General features: G+C 32.8%; 1 protein-coding gene across 1 annotated transcript in view; it reads left to right on the top strand.

Moving 5' to 3' along the window:
* LOC107195048 (choline O-acetyltransferase) overlaps positions 1–22,026 on the top strand; it is a 182,118-nt gene that overhangs the window by 119,829 nt on the left and 40,263 nt on the right. The window lies entirely within an intron of this gene.

Here is a 22,026-nt window from a genome sequence, read left to right as displayed (position 1 = left end):
ACAATAAGTAATATGTCCTTTGTCTCTACATATTTTTATTTGAATAAGTATTTATTCATTTTCTAATTATGCATATAATTCATATACATATTATGAATTATTCATAATCTGTAATAATCATATACCTACATTACGAAACATTTTCCAAAAAAAGGACTTATTAGAATATATTGACGTTTCCACCGTTACGTTTCGACGACGTAAGCGCAACGGCTGCACATTTATTCTGGAAAATATGGTACAATATTTGTACCATTCGTTATGCTTCTTGTTCCGGTGTTATTACTTTCTATTACTGTCACTATCGGTTGCGTGTTAGATATTGTGTATTCTACGGTGAAACACTTGGGAAATTATGCTGTAAATAATATGTGAAACTTAAAGACTTGTTTGTAGAGATGAAACATACAGTGGAGGACAAAAGTATTCGTACACCCTTTAAAACGGAACAACTTTTTTCAAATTGGTCCGAGTGACTTGAGTTCTTTTGTGAAGCTAGGAACATTAGTTTACTAAATGGTGTGTAAAAAGAAATTTGTAAAACTTGCAATTGGTCCAAATCGCGAAGAAATTAGTAATGGTTGCTTTTTACAACTTTTTTATTTGAGAATATAATGAAAATTTAATAAATATATAATGAAGATAGATGTTAGTTATATACATGTTGAAAGTTTCATCACAATTGGTTGAGGTTGCTATCAGATACAAACGATTACAAATCTCGAAAATCACAGTTTTTCGCAACTCTCGACCTACAACTGTAGTAAATCTAACAATTCATACATCTTTTGATGCTTGTCGCTCGTTTCTGTATCAACCGATTCCAATGAAAGTTTCAGTATGTATATAACTAACATAAATCTTCGATATATGTTTATAAAATTTTCATTATAACCTCAGATTAAAAAGTTGTAAAAAGCGATCTTTACTATTTTATTCACGATTCCGACCAATTCCAACATTTTCAATTTTGTTTACACGTCATTTAGTAAACTAATGTCCCTAACTTCAAAAAAGAACTTAAGTCATTTGGACCCGTTTTAAAAAAGTTGTTCCGTTTTAAAGAGTGTACGAATACTTTTGTCCCCCATTGTATGTTTATTTGCAATGACTATATACATATTCATTTAAAATGGCTCCTATGAAAAGTCTGTTCCAAAGGACATCAAATAATATTTCTGAATAATAGGAAACAATAATGGTACCACTTTGTATTAATAAATTCTTTTTTATTGGCGGCGTAATATCACGGTATTACTAGATTGCAAATATTATAAATTTTTTATTTATGTGATCGTGTCGAACGTAATGAAGCAAAAATATTGAAAGAAATTAAGGAAAATTTTCTTGTATTCTTGACTCAATGAATCCGTTTGTTGATTAAATGAATTGTTATTTGTTAATAAGTATAATAAACTGATTTGGACTACAAGAATAAAGACATTGTTAAAACGAAATATTATATGTTTATATATTGCCGTAGTAAGTTTTATTTATCATTAACACATTGAATACCATGATGATCGCTGCTAATTGGCATTCGATATGCCAGTCACACTGTGAGGGTTATCAGTAACCGGAAAAATAAAAAATAATTAAAACGGTTACATTGTGTGAAATATTTACTGTAACTGCTTATATGCCAATACTTGCATCTTTCTAATATTGTTAATGTTTTCTCAACAACATTTTCCTGTTTCAGAAAGTAGCACCGAATAATTGAGCAGTAGATTCAGTTTAACACTGCTGTTACTTTCAATTTTGATAATAAATGTTCTTCTATTAGATGATAAGTTTTCGTTATGCGTTCTTGTTCGGTGAACTTCATCGAATTCTGACTCTGTCAGTTGCTGAAATGTTAATGTCGTAATAGTAATGTACAATAACAAATTCATCGACTAGCCTTAAAACAATTGTATTCTTTAATCAAACTGGTGTTGAATATACCTATGTATTACGGTTTACCGTACAAAAGAAATCACTTTACTTTTACGTAAAAGACAAAATATACAGTTTGTTGACTTTCAACATGTAATGGACTCATAATTTGAAAAACTTGAAGACTGTGCTCTTAAAAAAACAATTATTTGCTATTCATATATAACACTAACTTGTGTTTTTGCACTTTTGTTTAAATAACCGTCTACAACGAATAATGAGTTAAACATCCACGCCACCTCCCCTTTATTTATATAAACACTACTTCGTTTTATGATTTTGTTCACATTAAAATAGTGCTAGATTAATAAATACTCGCTTGTAACGTGCTTGACCAAGCATTAAAGTCCTCTGAATAATAAGCGAATTTTGTTTGAAAAATGTTTTACTAAAAGTTATACACAAATGAGAAGAAGATTTAAAGTTATTACCACTAAATTCTTATTACCGCAGAATGCTAACAAATGATTCTGTGGTAAATCATCGCCACCATCACCTAATTTGGTCGCAACTAACTTTTTCAAGAACATTACAACAAAAACTAAACGCTATACTGATTTTTTTAAGTTATATGCACGATTGTATGAAGATTGTAAATAATGCCACGATGCTCTTAAAAATTATGTCGAAATTAAAAGAAGTGTATTTTCCTGTACATTAATGTTTTATTTTCATTACTTTCACTGCTTCCTTGCCGAGCATTGTATAGTAATAAAAAAAACTGGTATATTATATAAATAGCGTTGGCTACAGAAAATGATAAAACATGACCAAAATTATGGTTCTTCTAATAACATCTAAAATTCTAATTGGAGATATCTCTGGAAGTCCGAAGAAACTGTGAGGAATAGTTGTAGAGTAATCATTTAAGGAAAGTATGATACGTAAGTTATAAGATATACCGAAACGGAAGGAAATAAAAGAAACGGTGAATGTGAAATTGGCTGCCTTAAATAATCATAACTTTCAAACGGATATATAAAGAATTCAAATACCGTTTTATAGTTAAATGTTGATGTTAAGTACATTGGGAACAGTTAGGGAAGATAAATAGGAAACAAAGAAGTAACAATATTGATATTTCAGGGAATGTAAGGCTTATAGAAGTATCGTTTAGACATTTTAATAAGTTGGGTTATAGAACGAGTACGTTCCTTTAACACTTATCTCTGCAGAATACTATCATTTGTGCGTGCTTGAACACTTAATTAATGGATTATAATAATTTACAATAGATTATTCTACAGTAGATTTTCTAAATCACTTCCTCTCTTTTGTGAAATATAAATTGGCTTAAAAATATTATAGTACCCTCTATCTATCTCTATTATAATTCAATTCGATTCAATAATATAATTTAATCAATAAATAGTGGTAATATTGTATATCTTCGTTAAGCCGTTTCATTGCCTTCTTAATTCTTAGATAAAATAGTTCCTTAAAATACGGGTTACATCTGCAAGAGAAAAAATTACTTAACAGAATCGGAGAACAATACTGAATTGCAAATAATCGTGGGAGTAAGACATTTATCCATCAGAAATACGAAAAATGGTGAAAAGGTGTATGGAAGATTAAGCAGAAATTAATTCATGAGTGTTCTGAGAAATATTTCAACGACCTATCATGGTTAGTACGGAAAACAATTTCTAAATCACGTGAAAATTTTTCTGAAAACATCACTGGATCAATCGCAACACACAACATACTTTATCTGCGTCAATAGTACAAAACCATAATAGAAAATAAAAAATTTTCCTGGAATAATCAAGCGATAAATACGTAAATTTCAAATAAGATAACACATACGAAAATAGACCACTAGCCAAATACATTATTCCTGTTGCAATATTAACAAAGACACAAGTTGACCAGTAAGTATAAGTAATAAACACAAGATACTACGTTTGAAGAAAAAAGTTTATTTCGATAACGTTCAGCCCCGAAATGCATCAGACAAACTGAAAAAGTAGAATGTGACCTTACGACGGGCCGGTAAGTGCGCAGAATCCAGGGTAACGATTGCAGGAGCAAAGACAGCCACCGTACAGGTAAGGCGAGAGACCTGCTGATCTAGGTCACAGCGACCTCGTCCCAAAGGCCGGACTTGCTAAAGGTTACGACCCGCTTGAACAGCCGCTCGATGGTCCATCGATTGACCTGCTGACGGACAGCTTTATTTCCATTCGTCTATTGACCCGTTCAAATCGCCAGACTCTCGACTAGCTCTGACAAGAAAATACGAATTTCGCGGCATACCTTAGAATCGATGGAACATTTTATATATGGTTTCTTGATCTTAAGGGTTTAGGAGCTCTCCAGCTTATTCGGCTCGAAGAAATTTGAATGATATTAAGGGGATGAAATTGTAGACTTGTGGCTGCGGTAAATCCATGTTCAATTGAATTATTACGGTGATACGTATTTTTAGAGCGCCGCCGTTGAAGATGTTAAGATTAATTATTTTTATCGAATCATCCTGCGTATTAATGTAGGTTTCTTTTTTTATAAGAATTATGTTTGCATAGTTCTGCAAATTCGTATATTATTATCACATATTCCGTACATATTTCCACATATTTATGCAAATTTTTATAAACTTATTTACAAAAACTTCATTAATGGTTTTATTATTATTAATTTAGCAAACAGTAAAGGTCCATAAAAGTTCATTAACGTTTTTATTCTACATTCACAAATGTTATTGTAACATCAATTTGCAACAATGAAAGTGACGACGACAATATCACAATTCAATAAAGAATAAACTCTTAAATAAACTCAATAAAGAATAAACTCATATTCATTCGGGTCAATTTCCAATAGATCGGAAATGAACAAATCCCAATAGGGATATAACATGAAATAATTTAATTATGTATACCTTGAACCGTTAAAAGATGACAGTAAACTGGACAATAGTAAGCATAACTAATTAATCTTCTAATTTAAAAACAAGAATCTACCAAATTTACATACACACCAAACTTGTATTCCAACTGATTGTTGTATAAACAATAATCACGTTACACTCTTTTAACAAACGTAGAGTATTTACAAAATTATATCTCATTTATGTATTCACGAATAACATTCTATTTATTTACAAATTTATTGCACACGAACAAAAGTAATATTGAACTTAACTTTTCATAGAACGCTCATTTGAACAACTCTCGCATCTATTTACATTTAATTAGACCTTTTAAATTTATTTTCACTAATGCCATACAATTAATCGTCGAGAAACCGAACCAAAAATTTTACGCAAATATTTTAGAAAACTTTTCGTCTTCGAAAGTTGAATGGAAGTGCAAAATATTCTACAAAGTTTCGATATAACTACAGAAGAAGAATGGATAAACAATTAATTTACGTAAATATTTTCTACTCTATTCTATTTACTATGAAACTCACAACTTCGATCGGTAGGGTGTACGAAAATAAAGAATGTGGCGACATCGAGGAGGAATTGACGTGATAGAGGGGAACGAGAATTAATTCGAGATTTTCGAAGGCCGTAGGGCTCGTCGAGATTGAACGTACGCTTAGTTAATCCCCGCGGATGTGAGTTGCCAGCGAAACGAGCAACTTCCTGATCTTGTTTTCCTCGTGGATCAACGGCTCACCGCTCGCGAAACTGTCGAAGTCTCCGCGTCGAGGTCTCTAACCCACCGTACGGGAGAATCGATCGTCGCTCGCGTCCAATCCCGTACGGTCACAAAAAATTCTACCATACACGCAATCAATTATTGGGCTGAACCAAAAGTTTTTGTGTTCGTTTGTTTATGCATTTATAAATTGCTTTGAAACCTTGGAAATTTATACAGGTTATTAAAAAAATGTGGGACACTTTTACAGGGTGGACATTACACGCATTGTTACGACGAAAATCAAGAATGACGGATTGAAGTTGAGACTTCGTTTCAGAATTATTAATTATTGAAAATAGGTCTGGCATGATGGATTATACTACTTATAACAGTCGATTCCTAGCTGATACGCGACATCGATCGATGGCCTAGCTAAATTTATAATGAAATACAATCAAATGAATTACACCAACACGTGAAACAATTGACGGGCGCGCCTCTTAAGTAGAATAACCCGCCGTGTCAAGCGTATTTTGCGTTTCTTTCGCCAGTATTTTCAACAATTAATAACTCGAAAACGAAGGCTCAAATGGAATTTCGTCATTCTTAATTTTCGTCTTAGTTTTGTATGTTGAATTCGCCCCGTGATAGTGACCCGCATTTTCATTAACACCCTGATATAGCACACAGTTACAGTTCGGTAGAACTCCATTTATTGGAACGAAAGTTTAGTTAATGATCGATGACCGATTTACTGAACTTCTGCTGAGCTCCTATTAATTATCTGAACTACTGCCGAGCGTAAAAAAATTAATCATGCTTCATTAATTCGCAGTTAGAATTGATTTCCTAAGTATTACGAAATTACTATCCGTTTGCGTACCACGAGCCACTTTCGCGCTCTTCAGATTTTGTGTTGAAAAAAGCCAGCGCATTTGGCCGATACAGACAACTGACGGCACGCTCACAATTTGTCGAAACGCGCTCAGCCTTTCAGGCGCCAGTAGTACATTTTGTTTTTTGTTGTTACCTATTATAAATTAATAGCATATATATTTTTTCATTCGTAACTTTTGATTTTATGTATTGCATAATCAAAGGAGCGCTATCGCGCTCCTCGGCTTTTTCCGACACGTAATCGAAGGAGCGCGATTGCGCTCCTTGGCGCTTTTCGATCGTGTTTTTTCAAAACCCTCTGGTACGCAAACGGTTATAGTCGAAATTTATTTCCAAAATTACAAGCTGTGAAACATTACTATAAGCAGAAGAACGAGCAGATTTATGATAAATCCACTTAACCAAATGTGACCCCTGATTATTTCGACGACAAATAACAGATAGTGGGGAAAATTAGTGAACTCCTACTATGTAAACTGTTTTCTCCCCCGAGGTGTTCAGGTAAATTGAGTTTTACTGTGGTAAACATTTCATGGCAGTTTAATAAGGTAGTTAACACATAATATATAATTGCTTGTTAGTAAACAAAAATTATATTCTAATCTAACAAAGTGTCCCGAAATTATAAACAGCCTTTAATACCTCAATATTTGGCTAAGTTAGAAATGTACCAATGTCGCATGATGAATAGAATTTTAGTTTTTCTGTTAATTTATTGTTAGATACGACGAAGTATTTCAGTAATATACGATTAGAACACTATTAGGATTTACTCATTTACGTCACGCAATCTGGTGGCGAAAAAAATGAGCAGTCAAATCCGGTCAACTATCCCTTGTGACATACGGAGTTAGTACTGTTTTTGGTCATTCGAAGTACAATTCTGTATTTAACACACTAGATACGCTAAATATTCAATAAAAAAAAAATAGAACATACATCGCGTGTTCGGTTTCCACCAAAAGAAACCAAAAGCAAGATGTACTATTGTGTATATGGGTGTAGCAGCAAGCTTTGTATCGACATTGCGATTACGGTTCCGAAAATGTTCACCTTTCGGTTTTCATGAAAATTGGTAAAATTCTCTCCAATACTCCCAAATAAACGAAAGGTTTTTTGGCACATTTGAAAATTAATATACATGTGTAAATATATCTATATGTATATACATATATAATAAAAATGTATAGTATTCCATATATGTATACGTACATATACATATGTGTACCTATGTATATTAATTTTCAAATGCCCCAAAAAAGCTTTTACAAATGTTCGTTTGAGAGTATTTGAAACAATTTTACCAAGTTTCATGAAAATCGAAAGGTCGACCTTATCGGATCTAAATACATCCAACATTACTGTCAAGTTTCCATTATTTTCCTAAATTTAATGAAATAATGAAAACATGGTTTGTTAAAAAAATGATTGCGGAAATAACCGGAGTTGGTCGTTTAAAAATGCAGAAGGAAATATTAAAAGTTGGAAAGAGTCATCCTATGTGCATTTGCCTATGTCTGCTTTTTGTATTTCAAAAATGACAATTATTTTTTTTCAGGTAAATGTACGTATGTTTGCACACATAATCATAACTATATTTGTATTCACAATATATGTTAATTGTTTATATAATAAGTTAATTGTCAGTTTTATTATTTGATATCTCAAATTAAGACATGAAAGGAAGGTGTTTAAAAAACATGTTTGTACTTTTCACTGTTTCTAAATAGCTATTGTTGTCAATAATTAATATTTTTCAATAATTATCGGCACTTCTTCAGGATACCCTTTTGTTAAATTAGATGTTTGAAGCCGTTAATTCACATTGATCCTCGTTTTCACACTAGATATTCCACAACAAATTAAGTGGTCTGCATCAATTAATTTTTCTCCTTCTATGTAATTTCTGCTATTTGACGTTGACTTTGTAAATTCAAACAAACTGTTTCAAGTATTTAAAAATCGTTTGTGTGTTTATACATCTGGTATACGACACTCGTATGACACTCTGACCCGATTACAGAGCTTCGGAACTACGGTGGCGCTCCTAATGTCGAAATCCAATAGGCATTTGGCTATCCAGAACATAGTGTAACATCTATACTGAAATATCCTGATGAAAATTTTTGCACCCACATTAGGTACATTCGAGTCTGACTAACACCTTTTTTGCATATGTTTTAAACGTTTTTGACAGATTGCATGACATCAGTGTCGTTAAATAATCATTTCCGAAACTCACACAGTAACTCGTGACGAATGCAAAAGATCTGAAGTAAAATCTCTTTCGAATGAAGTATTCTTTTCTTTTAATCAATCTTTAAACGGAAAGGTAATGTTGCAAACGTTTTACTCGATTCTACATGCGTAGACAGCGAGAATCTTATGATATAATATGACAATAATTACCACTATAGCTCATTTAATCGCGAAACAAAACGAATCGACGATGAATCACACAGTTGACAATGGATCTTGATAGTGGAGTTGCATCAAACACGGTTGATTTCTTTACTTGATTAGGTGCCCACACGAAGATTACTAAACAACGTCATTAAACGTAGTCGCTGCTATTTCTTCGAGGAAACGTTAGCTCGCATAATTGCCGCTTTCACACTTACAGTGTACATACCGCCAAGTTACGTACATGTGCTACCCATTATGATGCTCAGTGAATTTACAGGGAAAGTTACTGTAAATTCACTGAACGTACACGTAGCATCCGACGTACGTTGCAACGTCACCGTGTAGTAAAGATGCTGTTAATCATTATAGACATGTACATATGGGCGTAGCCAGGTTATCAGTCGGGAAGGGAGAGGGGGGGGGGGCAAAAATATTAACACATCGACTGTCACAATGAAAAAGGCCGTACGTAGTCAGACACGCTTTATTTTCTTTTTAAAGTCATAATAGTTAGGGAGCCAGTGAACTTTTTTTCTTACATCATTTGATTACAGCTGCAAATTTGTGAGGCTTTAGTTAACTTAGTCAGAAATGAGAAAATCGTCATCTGGCAGCTTGGACACGCTGCATTTGACGATATTATAGTGTCAAAGTTGTAAAAAAACTCATAAATATGTCATTCGATTAATGCTGAAACTTATTTTGGTAATAGTAAATAACATACAAAATATCGAAATTCTTGACTGGCTAAGCATAGACATAATAACTTTAGCAGCGTGGGTGAGCAGCCAAACAAATGTTTTATCACTTTTTAGTACTTAAACTATTACCAAAATAAGTTTCCGCCGTAATCAAATTACGAAAGGGTATTGTAATTTTTTTACAACTTTGACACTATAATGTCGCCAAACGTAGCGTGTCTAAGCTGCCAGACTACGATTTTCTCCTTTCTGACTAAGTTAACTAAAACCTTACAAATTTAATAGAAAAAATATACTGTCACGTTTACCGTGTGTTGGGCTCAATTGCCTTTTAGAAATGATCTGTTTTAAGGAAATGGACTCCTATTTGGTTTGAATTGAAGTAAGCAAGCTATTCCTCAAACTAAACAAGCGTTCCTGTAGTGAAATACGATAATTTAATATTGTAATCGCACATTAGTTACATTGGTAAAGTTAAAAGCTACAAATTAATATGGCGGGTTATGTACCTGCCGGGTGGACCACAAAACGTTACCAGCTTAGATTATTCTACTGCTAGCTTTTCGATCAACAATTTTTTTGGCTCATATAAAGTGGTTTAAGGAAAGCGCTCGAGAATGTGAACAGCATATTGAAGCTTATTTATGATGCATTTTAATTATAAGTATCTGCACATATACTCTTGATTTTAATCAATCTCAAATTTCTTTTATCTTTAAGAATTACGTTTATATTCTTCTACTCTTAGTTTTACTGTAAAATAAACATGTAAATAATTACTGCAAAATGTGTAACTTTATTTTGTGCAACCTTCGTACGTGGTAAAATACGTACAGGTGCCTCATGGGGAGTGTTAGGGGCGAAAGTTAGAGAATTGACCCCCCCAGAAAAAAGTTCTAGTTACGCCAATGAGCTGGGGGTGCTGGTGGGGGGGGACAGTACACTCCACCCAGTGTTAACCACGCTCTCAACATTCTATCAAACACATGTTTAGTTATTAATATCTAAAGAAGAAACAGGGAAAAATTTCTTCATCGGACCACAGAGAACATCGTGTGCGTGTCTTGCGTTTGGTTGGATGTTGGGTACGTGGTTAACACTGTTGACTTATCTGACGCGTCTTTTCATTGCATTCCGTTTCTATTTAGCGCCAACACTAATGCATGCGTCACAAATGAATATTCATTTTCGATTTTCACGAAAACTAAGCGTCGGATGAAAAACTGTTACTCTATATTTTGAACTTATTTTTTCACGTAGAATCAGCCCCCTCCCCAATTGTACCAATCGTCCAGCCATAACCTGTATGAAAAAGTTATTCAGAATCGTATCCACGGTGACATATTTCAACGTCATCGAAATCGGTGGAGAGTGCTTTTTTGTAAATAATTACCTGGTCGTTATTTGGACAATTTAGCAACAAATAATAAGAAAAAAGGAAATTACCAATGATGCCTGAAATACTTAAAATTAATACAGTCAATAAACATTAACTAATGAATAGTCAAAAACATCTGTAAACAGAATTAACAGAATTCATTATGCAATGAACACTTGTAAATTTATTAATAATATTAGTGGTTTAATTTGTATTATGTGATATTGTAAAAACTGTTTCTGCAACAGAAGTCTACTTGTAAATTCACTCATACTATTCGTGGATAAATTATTGTACAAGAGGCCCCTGGTAGCTGGTACAAACTGCCAATACTAAACAATAATAAAGTATTTTTAATTATTCGTTATTTAAACAATTGTTCTTTAATCTACCCCTGGTACTTTTTTGCGATACTGTCAGATTTGAACACCACTGTAGTTCCCGAAACATTGAGCTATCGGCTTTCTCGCGTGTAAGCTTGACGAGTTTGTGCACGGCGGGATGATAGGGGTCGATCACTTGGCGTAGGGTCGATCGATTCAGCGAAACCTTTTGCACGACACAACTCGACCCGTCGTTTTCACCGTGGCTAATGAAGTATCGCGTTAAACGGGAAACTCGATACCACGTGGCAGAGAGACCTCTGAGCAACGAGAACGGTTCCCCAAAAAAGGGAAGACAAACGGTTTGATAACCGAGGCTGAAGCATCAGTCTGGCTCAGTTATTTAAAGCGAACACCGAAATTATTTTCACATACAATTCTGTTATAATAAACATATTTAACAAAAAACGGCAATCCGTGGTAAGAAGCATGTCATTCTAGTACAGAATAATTGTAATTAAATAATTAGATCGCAAATTTTATGCATTTATGTCATGTGTGAATATGCAGAACAAAACAAATGAAGTATTGTAATCAAATTTCATATAAGATTTCCTTTAATGTTCATTCGTTAGACTTTCCAGGAAAATAATGAACTTACATAAACGTTTGCAAACTAATTAAGGTATAAGGACGATCGTTTTTTTTCTACATGTTTGACACAACATCATTCAAAAATATCTAAAAAAAGTTTGAGGAAATTTTCAATGAAAATAGAGAAGCGACCAATTTAAAGATTAACAATAAGTTTCGTGACATTACAGAATTTTATACAAGACCGACAAGCTGACTTTAGGAGCACCACATACATGGAATTAAAAAATCTCGACTCCTAGAAAATTTACAAGAAAGTTGTATTCAGTTTAAAAAGTTGTTACAAATTTACTTTCAGAACAATTTTGATTCATATATTGTTTTCGTAGATCCAACGATTAATGAGATATTGAACAAATAAGTTTATTATACAAGTCCTCAGTCGATAGATAAAATCATTGAATTTGTTTATTTGTTCCAACAAATTCGGAAACAATTGGACAAATTTTAATGAGACATTTACAAGCAGTAACATCAATAATTATTTAATTCTGAGTAATTTTGTGATCCCGTGAAAATCCGTATATTTTTTACTATGTTCCAAGAGTGAAGTACCTACAAAAAAATGATATGTCATAGCATGGCCAAGAAAGTTTAATCAACTGAATATTTGTTAGCTAGACTTGCCACGAAATTAATTTGGAACCTACATTTCAAAGTCGAATTTTATTTAATATTTACTGTTTTATAAACCTTGCTACATAAAATTTCGTTCAAGTTTCTTTATTCCCGAAAGAAGATTCAGAGTTCAAATTATTTTTGTGGTAATTGTTCTTTAACAAATATTGATCTATAGTTGTTGATTGAATTGTAAAAGTCACGAGAAGCAAATTTGGTACGCATCGCAAAATATTTTCTAAACATCCACGATGTTTACGTGTATCCCTATTTGCAAGACACCCTGAATCAGTCCGTAGACATCAACCCTGTCCATCGAACTTCCCGCGGTGGGTGTCTGGTTACGGAGATTTCAACAGAAGCTCGAACACGACGCCGCTTCCATTAAACCGTTACCTTCTATCTTTCTCTTCCTCCTATCGTTCTAACTCTGCCGTACTGCCTTTTTATCTCATGAAAGAATTATTTTCATTCTCTTTTCATTCGATTTCACTGAAAAAGTTCATATTTCTCCTACTCTCTTCCAAACGTACCCACACCGCCGTTCGATATTTCTGATGCAGCTATTAGTTCTTTAAAAAACAGAAATTATTTCATGAGTCTCGGATTTTTTATTCATAATGTCTGAAGAGTATTTATAGTGCTTACAATAAGTTCCTATGTATAATCATTTATAAGGAATATTCTTGGAAGCAGACTCGTTATCAGATGTAATTTATAATTCATGAAGCACAATTTGAGCCTTAAGTACGGAATTTCTCTCTACAATAATTTAACGTTTTTGAACTATAAAATTTACATTTAAAACAAGATTGCAATCCGATTAAAAGTAAATAAATTATATTATATTGTTTTTTTTTCAAATAATTAGATCACTTATTTACTGGAACCACTGTGACTCAATACCTGTAAATAAAATTTGGTTGATTAAAGTGGTACTTTTTATTACCAAACGAGTACACGTACATAAAAAACAAACATTTCTATTTTGAGAAGAACGAATATTGCTAAAAATTTTTGTATACATTACTTGTCAAACGCAGTTGGTTATGCGTCCTGTCTATGAGAATATAATTTTACTCATTCAAAAAATATAAAGTATTGCCACGGCACGACTTACTTTTAGCTTTTACTGTAAGTAGTATACCGTAGTTACTAATAAGGTATTCAGTCTCTATAAATGATCGTCAAAATGCTATGCCATCGAGCTTTTTGGTTTCACGATCAAATATAGTATTCTGTAATTCGATCATGTAACATCAAGGAGGTTATAGTCATGTACTTCGAACGAGGATGTAAATTAGACGACAGTATCGTGTTCGTTGCAGAAAGCTTCGGAACAGAGACAACCGTAACAGAAATTTTAGTTCAAACAATGAACTGTGTTATGGTCATAAAAGGACAAGAATCTGGAATATGATCAATAAAATTATTTAAACCAACTAATTATAGACATACGATCATTTACATTATTTACAAAAAAAACTGTAGATTTTTATAAAGCTGGATACCAACTGCTTTAACGGTGATGTAACAAGAGAAGTAAGGTGTAACGATCTGATAAAGAACAAAAATAACTCATCAGACGTACAACCTAATAAGTTCTGAAATTCTTTTGAACAGTAATGCATACGCAAATATATAGAATTGTTTTAATTTTCTCCGTGGCACCCTGTCAGCGCAAACTCGGCGTTATCGACCACCCGCTGGAACGTAACCACCGACGTTCGTGTACCTCTGCGCCAGTGGTTTCCAATGCTCACCTTTGCACACCTCTGGAGGTAAAAGGGCTGTAGAAGTTTTCGAGCAACTCTGTGGAGATTTTATTCCGAAATAAAACCAAGTTCAATATTTCTTCATGAAATCTCAATCGAATCGATTCCGAAGTAAAATTTCGTTAAAATGGAATGGAACTTCTCTACTTGATGTTATTTGAAAACTACTCGCTACATGAAAAGATGTTCAAACTACAAGTTCCATAGTTTCAAAGGGGACGTAGGTACATAACGAAGTTATTGCTAAGTTGCTAAGTTTTCCTATGTTGCTAAGTTTTAAAGATGCTTGAAATTTTTTAATTGTAACAACCTGTACTTTTTTATGAAAATCAAAGAAGTATCAAATTCTGATTAAAAAATCGTCAAGACATAATAGATCTAAAATTCACGGATCTAAATTCACTGATATATTTACGATAAAAGTTTTTTGCAAAAGGTATTGTAACTGCTGATCGTTACAATTGATACAGTTTGTGCAGTCGTTTTATGAACGACACATGCAAATTTTGTGGAGGTATTTAGATTATAAATATTCCAATAAATTCAAACTTACTAAACCTTAACACTTTTTCACATAAAATTTGATACCCTCTGGATTTCTGCAGAAAGGTTGAAAGCAAAGTAAAATACCTTGTATACAAACCATGTATAACAAAATAATAATTACATTACACGTTCCTCTTGAGATCATGTAACTGTTGTTTCGCACATTTCTTCACGTAACAAATGTGTTCCGAATACCTATCCTCTAATCGTCGAATTGACCGTGTATTTACACAGAATTCAACATAATAAAACTAATAGATACACTTAATTCTGTTTTTCCACGACAGTTATGTTCTCGAAACATTCGTGTGAAAAAACATGTAAACATAAATACCGTGCATATGAAAAAATTAAGGATTATCCACAGATCATAAAACTAGTAAAAATAACACGATAAACCAGTCAAAGATTTTTGTTTATTTCGGTGCACTTTTTTAGAAAAATAAAAAAGAATTTAAAAAAGAATTTCATTTATAGAACCGTGTTAGATAAAAACGATTTCTTGAAAAAGAGTCTACCAGTCGAGGTCCCGCGCTCTGATTGGACGAGGTTTTTCGTTAATATCTCGTTAACAAAGCCTTCGATAACATTTTTGCTAAGGAAAAACTTGTTTCAAATCAGCTCACAAATCTCCTATTTTCGGGTCCTTTAACATTTTTGTTACACGCTGTATAGACACAACGTTAGAAAGAGACGGGTTACTTTCGGAAGGCTTGCTATCTCTTTCTAATATATCTCAGTCAACCACTCAAAATCCAAATCCCCAGAACCTCACCCCCGACTACTTACATTAAGAAAGAAATGCCAGGTATTCCGAAAGCTATCTATCTCTTCCTAAACTTGGGACGGCTATTTCAGGGAGATGTGCTGTATGTTTCCATGTGTCGGGACGATCGCTCGTCGAAGGAAGGGGGCAAAGTTGCGACTCTACCAAGTTGCTGTGCGTTGCAACTGAAGATGCCTCCGACACTAGAGGCTTGAATCGTGCAGTCGTTTCGGTGGCAAGCGTGAATATATAAAATTGACAAGAGAGTCTCCTCTTGCCAGATACTTGTATTATATTAATTATTGTATAAAGTTATGAAATAGTTTGTGTCAATATTACCATTTCTGAATAAATTAAGAATATGGTACGGCAGGACACCCCGTTGTAATAATATTAAATTATAATTGTTTATGCAAATTTTCAGGTTTAGAGATTAATTTATAAAAACAGTAAGATAAGTACAAATATATTACGCCTATTATTATAATATTATCTGCATGCAAGAATTGAAAATTTGTATTAATAATGAACAATTGCTACAACATCGGTTACTCGAAACATTTCCCCTCATTTTCTAAACTGTTCACCATATTTCTAACAAATGTCACATTCTATGTGTGCTGATAAAATACCACAATACCAACTCTAATACGACGATTCTTTCTGCATACTCCTTATTGCGTAAAAATTGTTTTCTTTCGCATACACCAATACATGACATTACAAAATTGGCAATTATTAAATTTCTAAGAGTTTTATGAAACTTGAAATAAGAACTGTGTTAATATCATAAGATGAAATACATTTAGAAATGGGATAACCAATACAAGTTTTGTATGAATCAGGTGACGGCATTAAAAAGAATAAATGCATCCATTACTTATATACGTGTAAAAAATATAAAAATTTCGTTATTCATTTATTTATCTTGTGGATTCTACGGAATATTTACTATTAGGTACATTAGATTAAACATGTTTCATGTGTACGCTGTGTATTTGACTATAAATTTGTTACATTTTCAAATAGTATCTCAATGACAATGTTTCTTATTTCTGGGGATTGAACGCCAAACTTCATCAGGGTAATAACGAAATCTAAGGGAATGGAAGGTTGATCGTTATTCGTATTGCGAGTAATCCACATTACGAGAATAATGTTACTAGTAGCAGATTCTCATTAAATAGCAGAAAATCCTCACAAATCCTCGCGAAACGTTCCACTTCGATTTCGTAATTTACCGAGCGTAGTGGAGGTCACGATAGATCAAGACACGAACAGATTTACGCAATCGTTTTTCCTCATTGTCATCCGATTTGAATAGCGATTAATTAGTTCCAATTCAGAATTACATGGTAACGTTTCTTCAGAAATCCGTTACTTTTTTCTTAGGTTACGAAGTTGTTGCCACTAGAATTTTTCGAACACTTTATTACGTCCTCTGAAAATTTAATGTTCGGACAGGCCATTATAAAAATTTTGTATAAAACTCGATAAATTCACAAAGTCACGGAAAACTAAAGAAAATATATCCTTATTACTCGTTTGTGTAACTAAATGTAATACGGGAATCTTTAAGAAACAGTAGATTGAATCCACAAATGTACAAAACAACAATACCTTTTTTGAATAGTGTAAAACTTTTTTTTTTGTATACTGTAATAACAAGTGATAGGTAAAAAGTATCAACATGATTCTGTTATCCAGATATACAACACACAGACAATTACTAAAATACGGTAAAAATTCATTTCTATTATATCGTATTATACTTATATTTTTTGGGGTATATTTTTATTTTAATTATATTTTACCTAGGAACCTTCTATAGAATAATTATGTTACAATAATAATTTAATTATTTGAATCAATCTTCAATATATAAATATTGAGTGTAGTCTCTATAACAATAATTTTAGTATAAAATACTCCATTTTATTTAAGTAAATCAGTGAATAATATCTTTAACAAAAGAAATAATAAAAAAAAACCGATTGCTACAGGGCGTAGAAGAAATGTTTCAGTAAATATGTATATATCTAGTCATTCGTGTCCTTTTATAGGCCATTCGATACATTACTACCTATTTTTATACTAGGTCACTAAAGACCTTCAATAAATTGATACAAGATCGTATTTTTCCTCGTTTCGCAGTAATTCAAATTTATGATCTAATAATATTATTCAAACAGAAATATTTATTACAGTTTATGGTATCTAAATAGAAACAGTCGTATGTGACAACAAACAAATGCATTTAAAAACAATATGAAATGAATTCCCCTTAGAAAGTGGAAAACAATCATTTTTTTAATGAAAAATGTTTGTAGATTTATTCAGTTGATAGAAACTTGCAGTTAGTTTTACAGATAATTTACGCGGAGCACAAAAATATTCCATTTTTTTTTGTTGTGAAATCCAGCGTCTTTAGGTTCATTGAACATAATTGAAACTCCAAGGTAAAGTAAAACAAAACATAAAATATGAAATAACTAACTACACCAAGCAAGCTGTAAATGCAGTTTCATACAGCAATGTTTTCCTTGTGTTTATCACAATATTGGGTTATTCGGAAAGTTCGTAGCGTTTCTAAGAACATTCATAGTTACAATCTATATTTTTTCATTTCTGTCATATTTTTCTAAACTACTTCTTTTACAAATATTTTAATTCTTCTCCTATTTGTATTACACCAGGTACATACAACTTCGTTTGTTTTAGTTAACAAAAACTCTGCAATGTGCTTCTAGATGGACTTGGTTTTCAAAATTTTTCTTAATACAGAATATTCTAGCGGTCTAGAGGAATAATCATCTGATGGGGCAAAATCTAACTAATTGGGTAAACACTATGATATTTTCCAGTCGAAGTAGTGTAATTGTTTTCATAAGATTGATAAAACGTAATGAAAATGGACTTTGTGCTTATGCATACATTTCTTCAGTATTATTTTTGCAGAAAAGAAAGAAAACGACGTAATAGTACTAGATTCGACAGTTATACAGCAATACAGTCAATGCACACCTCAAAAATCAAGACAGTATCTGTTCATTAGATCAAACGATTTTTCCTTCGTCCAGTCTAGCAAAAAAGTAATGAAAAATGTACTGCGAAGCTCATGTACATAAAAAGTAATTTTTTTTATTTTAATTAGTAATCTGCAGAGGTACACTATTTCCCGACAAAAAGTTTTAAAAGTGTCAAAAATATGTTATGAAAATATCTAAAACCTTTTAACACGTTGACGCCTTTTGTCGCGGATATGCGTCACGAGCAGCAAGTAAAAAAAATGAGGCGTCAACGTGGTAATACTGTCTATGAAAATTAAACTGTTTGCATACATACACGTCAAGGTTATGTTTAAAAAGATAATTTAGAGAAAATTTGTATTTGAAAATAATACTTAGATTAATATGGTTTCTGTAAATCATACGTAGCTAATCATACATTAACAACTACGATTCAAATCTGATTTTGTATTTGTATCCATCGTACGCAGTTGTTGCTCTAAGTATTACTTGTTCATAATACTTGTTTGTTAACATTCTTCCCATCAATTCATTAGTGACTATTATTTTTCATGAATTCAATTATTTAATTTTTATTTATTTGTTGATAATTATTTGGTGAAACTTATTTTCTTTGTTAATACTAATTGTATCTTGCAATCAGTATCATTACCGGTGGCTATGGCAATTTCTGTACAGAACTCGTTAATTAATTTGTTTTCGTGCAGAACCGAGCGTTTCAGAATCTCTCTGATAGGAAGAATGGAAAAATCTCTTGGAAACTGACGAAACATGTTAGTGATCATTGGGATCCGGTTGCACAGAAAAAAAGCACAAAGACCGCCGGTGAACTCATTTAAGCGGTTCGAAGGGAGCCACAAAGAAACCGGGCTATAATCAGTGGCCCGCGGTGAATAAGAAACCTCAGATCGGACACGACGTGCGAAAGATCTTTATCCCTCCCACGAATCGCTCGTATCTAAACGAACCACGCGTGTAGACTTGTCGCGGGGCATAGCTACACGTTCGACTGCATCCCCGTGTTGCAAAGCGTTCCTGCCTCCTGCTGCCTCTGATGCAATGATATATCTACGTAGTGATGGGATACGAACTGTTACGAGAATTCAGCTGAAAGTTTAATGTTTAAATATCTATTCTTTAAAAGTTTTCTGTGACTGAAATTTTCAGAAGCGAAATAAACATGTCTTGAATGTCTTGCAAATACTTAAGATACCTTCAAAATGTTTGACAAGCCATAAAGTCTTGTGTCCTTGGAAATCTTAAATATCTACAAAGTAGTTTACAAGATTTTAACGTTTGACACACCTCATCACGTTCACTTCCAAACGTGACGTAATTATGACAAACACCATTTTGTATTTTGCATTAGAAATGCCTATCGAATTTTATGCCCATTGTCTTCTAAAATTTTAACGCATGACGCAACATTTAGAAAATCGCTAGACTTTCTTTATTACATATCTTTTCACGACTTCATAGAGTGTATATTATAAGTAATACAATAAAATTTGGCATTCAATGAAATGTTGAAAGTGCAGCACTCTAGTAAAGCACGTGCCAAAAACACCTGGTGTAGTAGTGAACAAGTGATGTTGAAAATTTTTAAATTTCTGAAAATATGAAATAGTTTATAAATCATCGGAATCTTGAGAAAATCCAATATTTTCAGGACTGGGTTTCTTAAAAACTTTTAATTCACCTTTCAAGATTCTGACTAAATCTGAAAAATGTTCATAGTTTTGAAAGATTTTCCAAAAGAAAAGCTCTCTTAAAACGATCGAACATGTTAAAACTATGAAAAACCTAAAAAGCACTAGACGTGCCAAAATGTTCAGAAGTCTCGAATGTCTTAAAATTCTCAAAAATGTCAACTTAACATTCCGATTTTTTCAATGCTTAAAAATTATTATTCAACAAATATCAATCACCAACAGTGTCGAACATATAAATAAAAGCACACAATTAAAAAGGAACAATGTTTCTCAATATATGTGAAAATTTTCAATACTTTCAAAACTTACAAGACTTGAAACGTTTTCAACTCAATTGCAGTGCTAAGACACTTTCTATATAACTAAATGCTCTTTAATCTTGATTTGTAAACTGCGGATTTTTATGCAAAATAAAATTTTAGAAAGTAACTCTTAAGGATAAGAACAAAAGTAGGAATTTCTTTCTTCTCTTAAGTATCTTATTGAGTCAAGAATAAAAGAAGAAACTCGTTGCGTCCGATGACACTTTTGTCTTTTACTGTATTTCACAGAGCTTAGAGTCTATAAATGCATAAAATCCGCAGTCTATTGATTTGTTTGAATATTTTCGAGCAGGACTATTGAACTCTCGCTAGCAGAATCACGCCGCTCGATGATGCTTTCTCATCTATCTACTCACAATTCGGTTAATCGCGTTCGTGCGAATCAAAGCAACCGCCAGAGAAATGTTGCCCGACAACTTCGCTGCACGGAGTTTTGCGGACTGATTTGCGTTCCCGTTGCGCTTAGCGCATAAAGCGTGCAGCGTTGCACACCGTTTGCGCAATTTCGTGCGAAGACGAGACGATTGATGAAACAAACATGTTAACGACATGATTTTTTTTCGTTCCTTTGAGAACCAGCGAAGTCTAAGATTAATCTTCGTCCTTTACCAAAGGAATATTCAACGATCATTTAAAACGATTTTTTTTACTTCATACATAATGTAGAGCACTTACAGACGCAAATTGTAACTGTAAAATAGAGAAATGTATAAATTATAATGTTCAATATTTTTCAGGAAGAGTAAAATAAACAATAAATGATCGGTTAACCGTGTTATTACATGCAAAACACAGTTTATATTGTAAATTAAACAAAAACCAAAAACTGGATTAAAGCATTCAACTGTAAAAATATAACTACTGCGTTAAATTTTGTACAGTTTCAGGTTTGGTTTTTCTATTTTATTTCAAAATTAAGTCCGAAATTATGCCCATTCATTCGATAAAGTTTCTTTCGTGATAAGGTCATTGTGTTATAAGAGAAAGTGGTAATTTTGTTTTCCTGCTGGAATTTAATGGAAAAATCAAAAATTGAATTTTCACGAAACACTGGTTATTCCATGACAGCATTCTTCTTACTCCGCGATAGTTCTTTTAAGTCGTTATATGTTCCCCAGTTACTTACTTATTATTGTTTACGTTATTATTGAGTTAGTATTTTATATTATGTTTATATTGATGTTATTAAGTTATTATGCATACTACTGCGATACCTTTAATTGTATTATATCTATAAAACATATCATCCTCGATTGCTGCGCATTTTTTCAAATGTCCGCCAAGAGAATTTCATTGGAACAACCTTCACCAGCAATTTTACCACAAACAAGATCCCTAAAGCAACAGTCCACAAACAAATTAAGCTA

Source organism: Dufourea novaeangliae, unplaced genomic scaffold, assembly GCF_001272555.1.
Source record: "Dufourea novaeangliae isolate 0120121106 unplaced genomic scaffold, ASM127255v1 scaffold46, whole genome shotgun sequence".
NCBI classification, from domain to species: Eukaryota; Metazoa; Arthropoda; class Insecta; order Hymenoptera; family Halictidae; genus Dufourea; species Dufourea novaeangliae.
The sequence above is the reverse complement of the archived record's forward strand: the minus strand, read 5'-3'. Positions and strand labels throughout refer to the sequence as shown.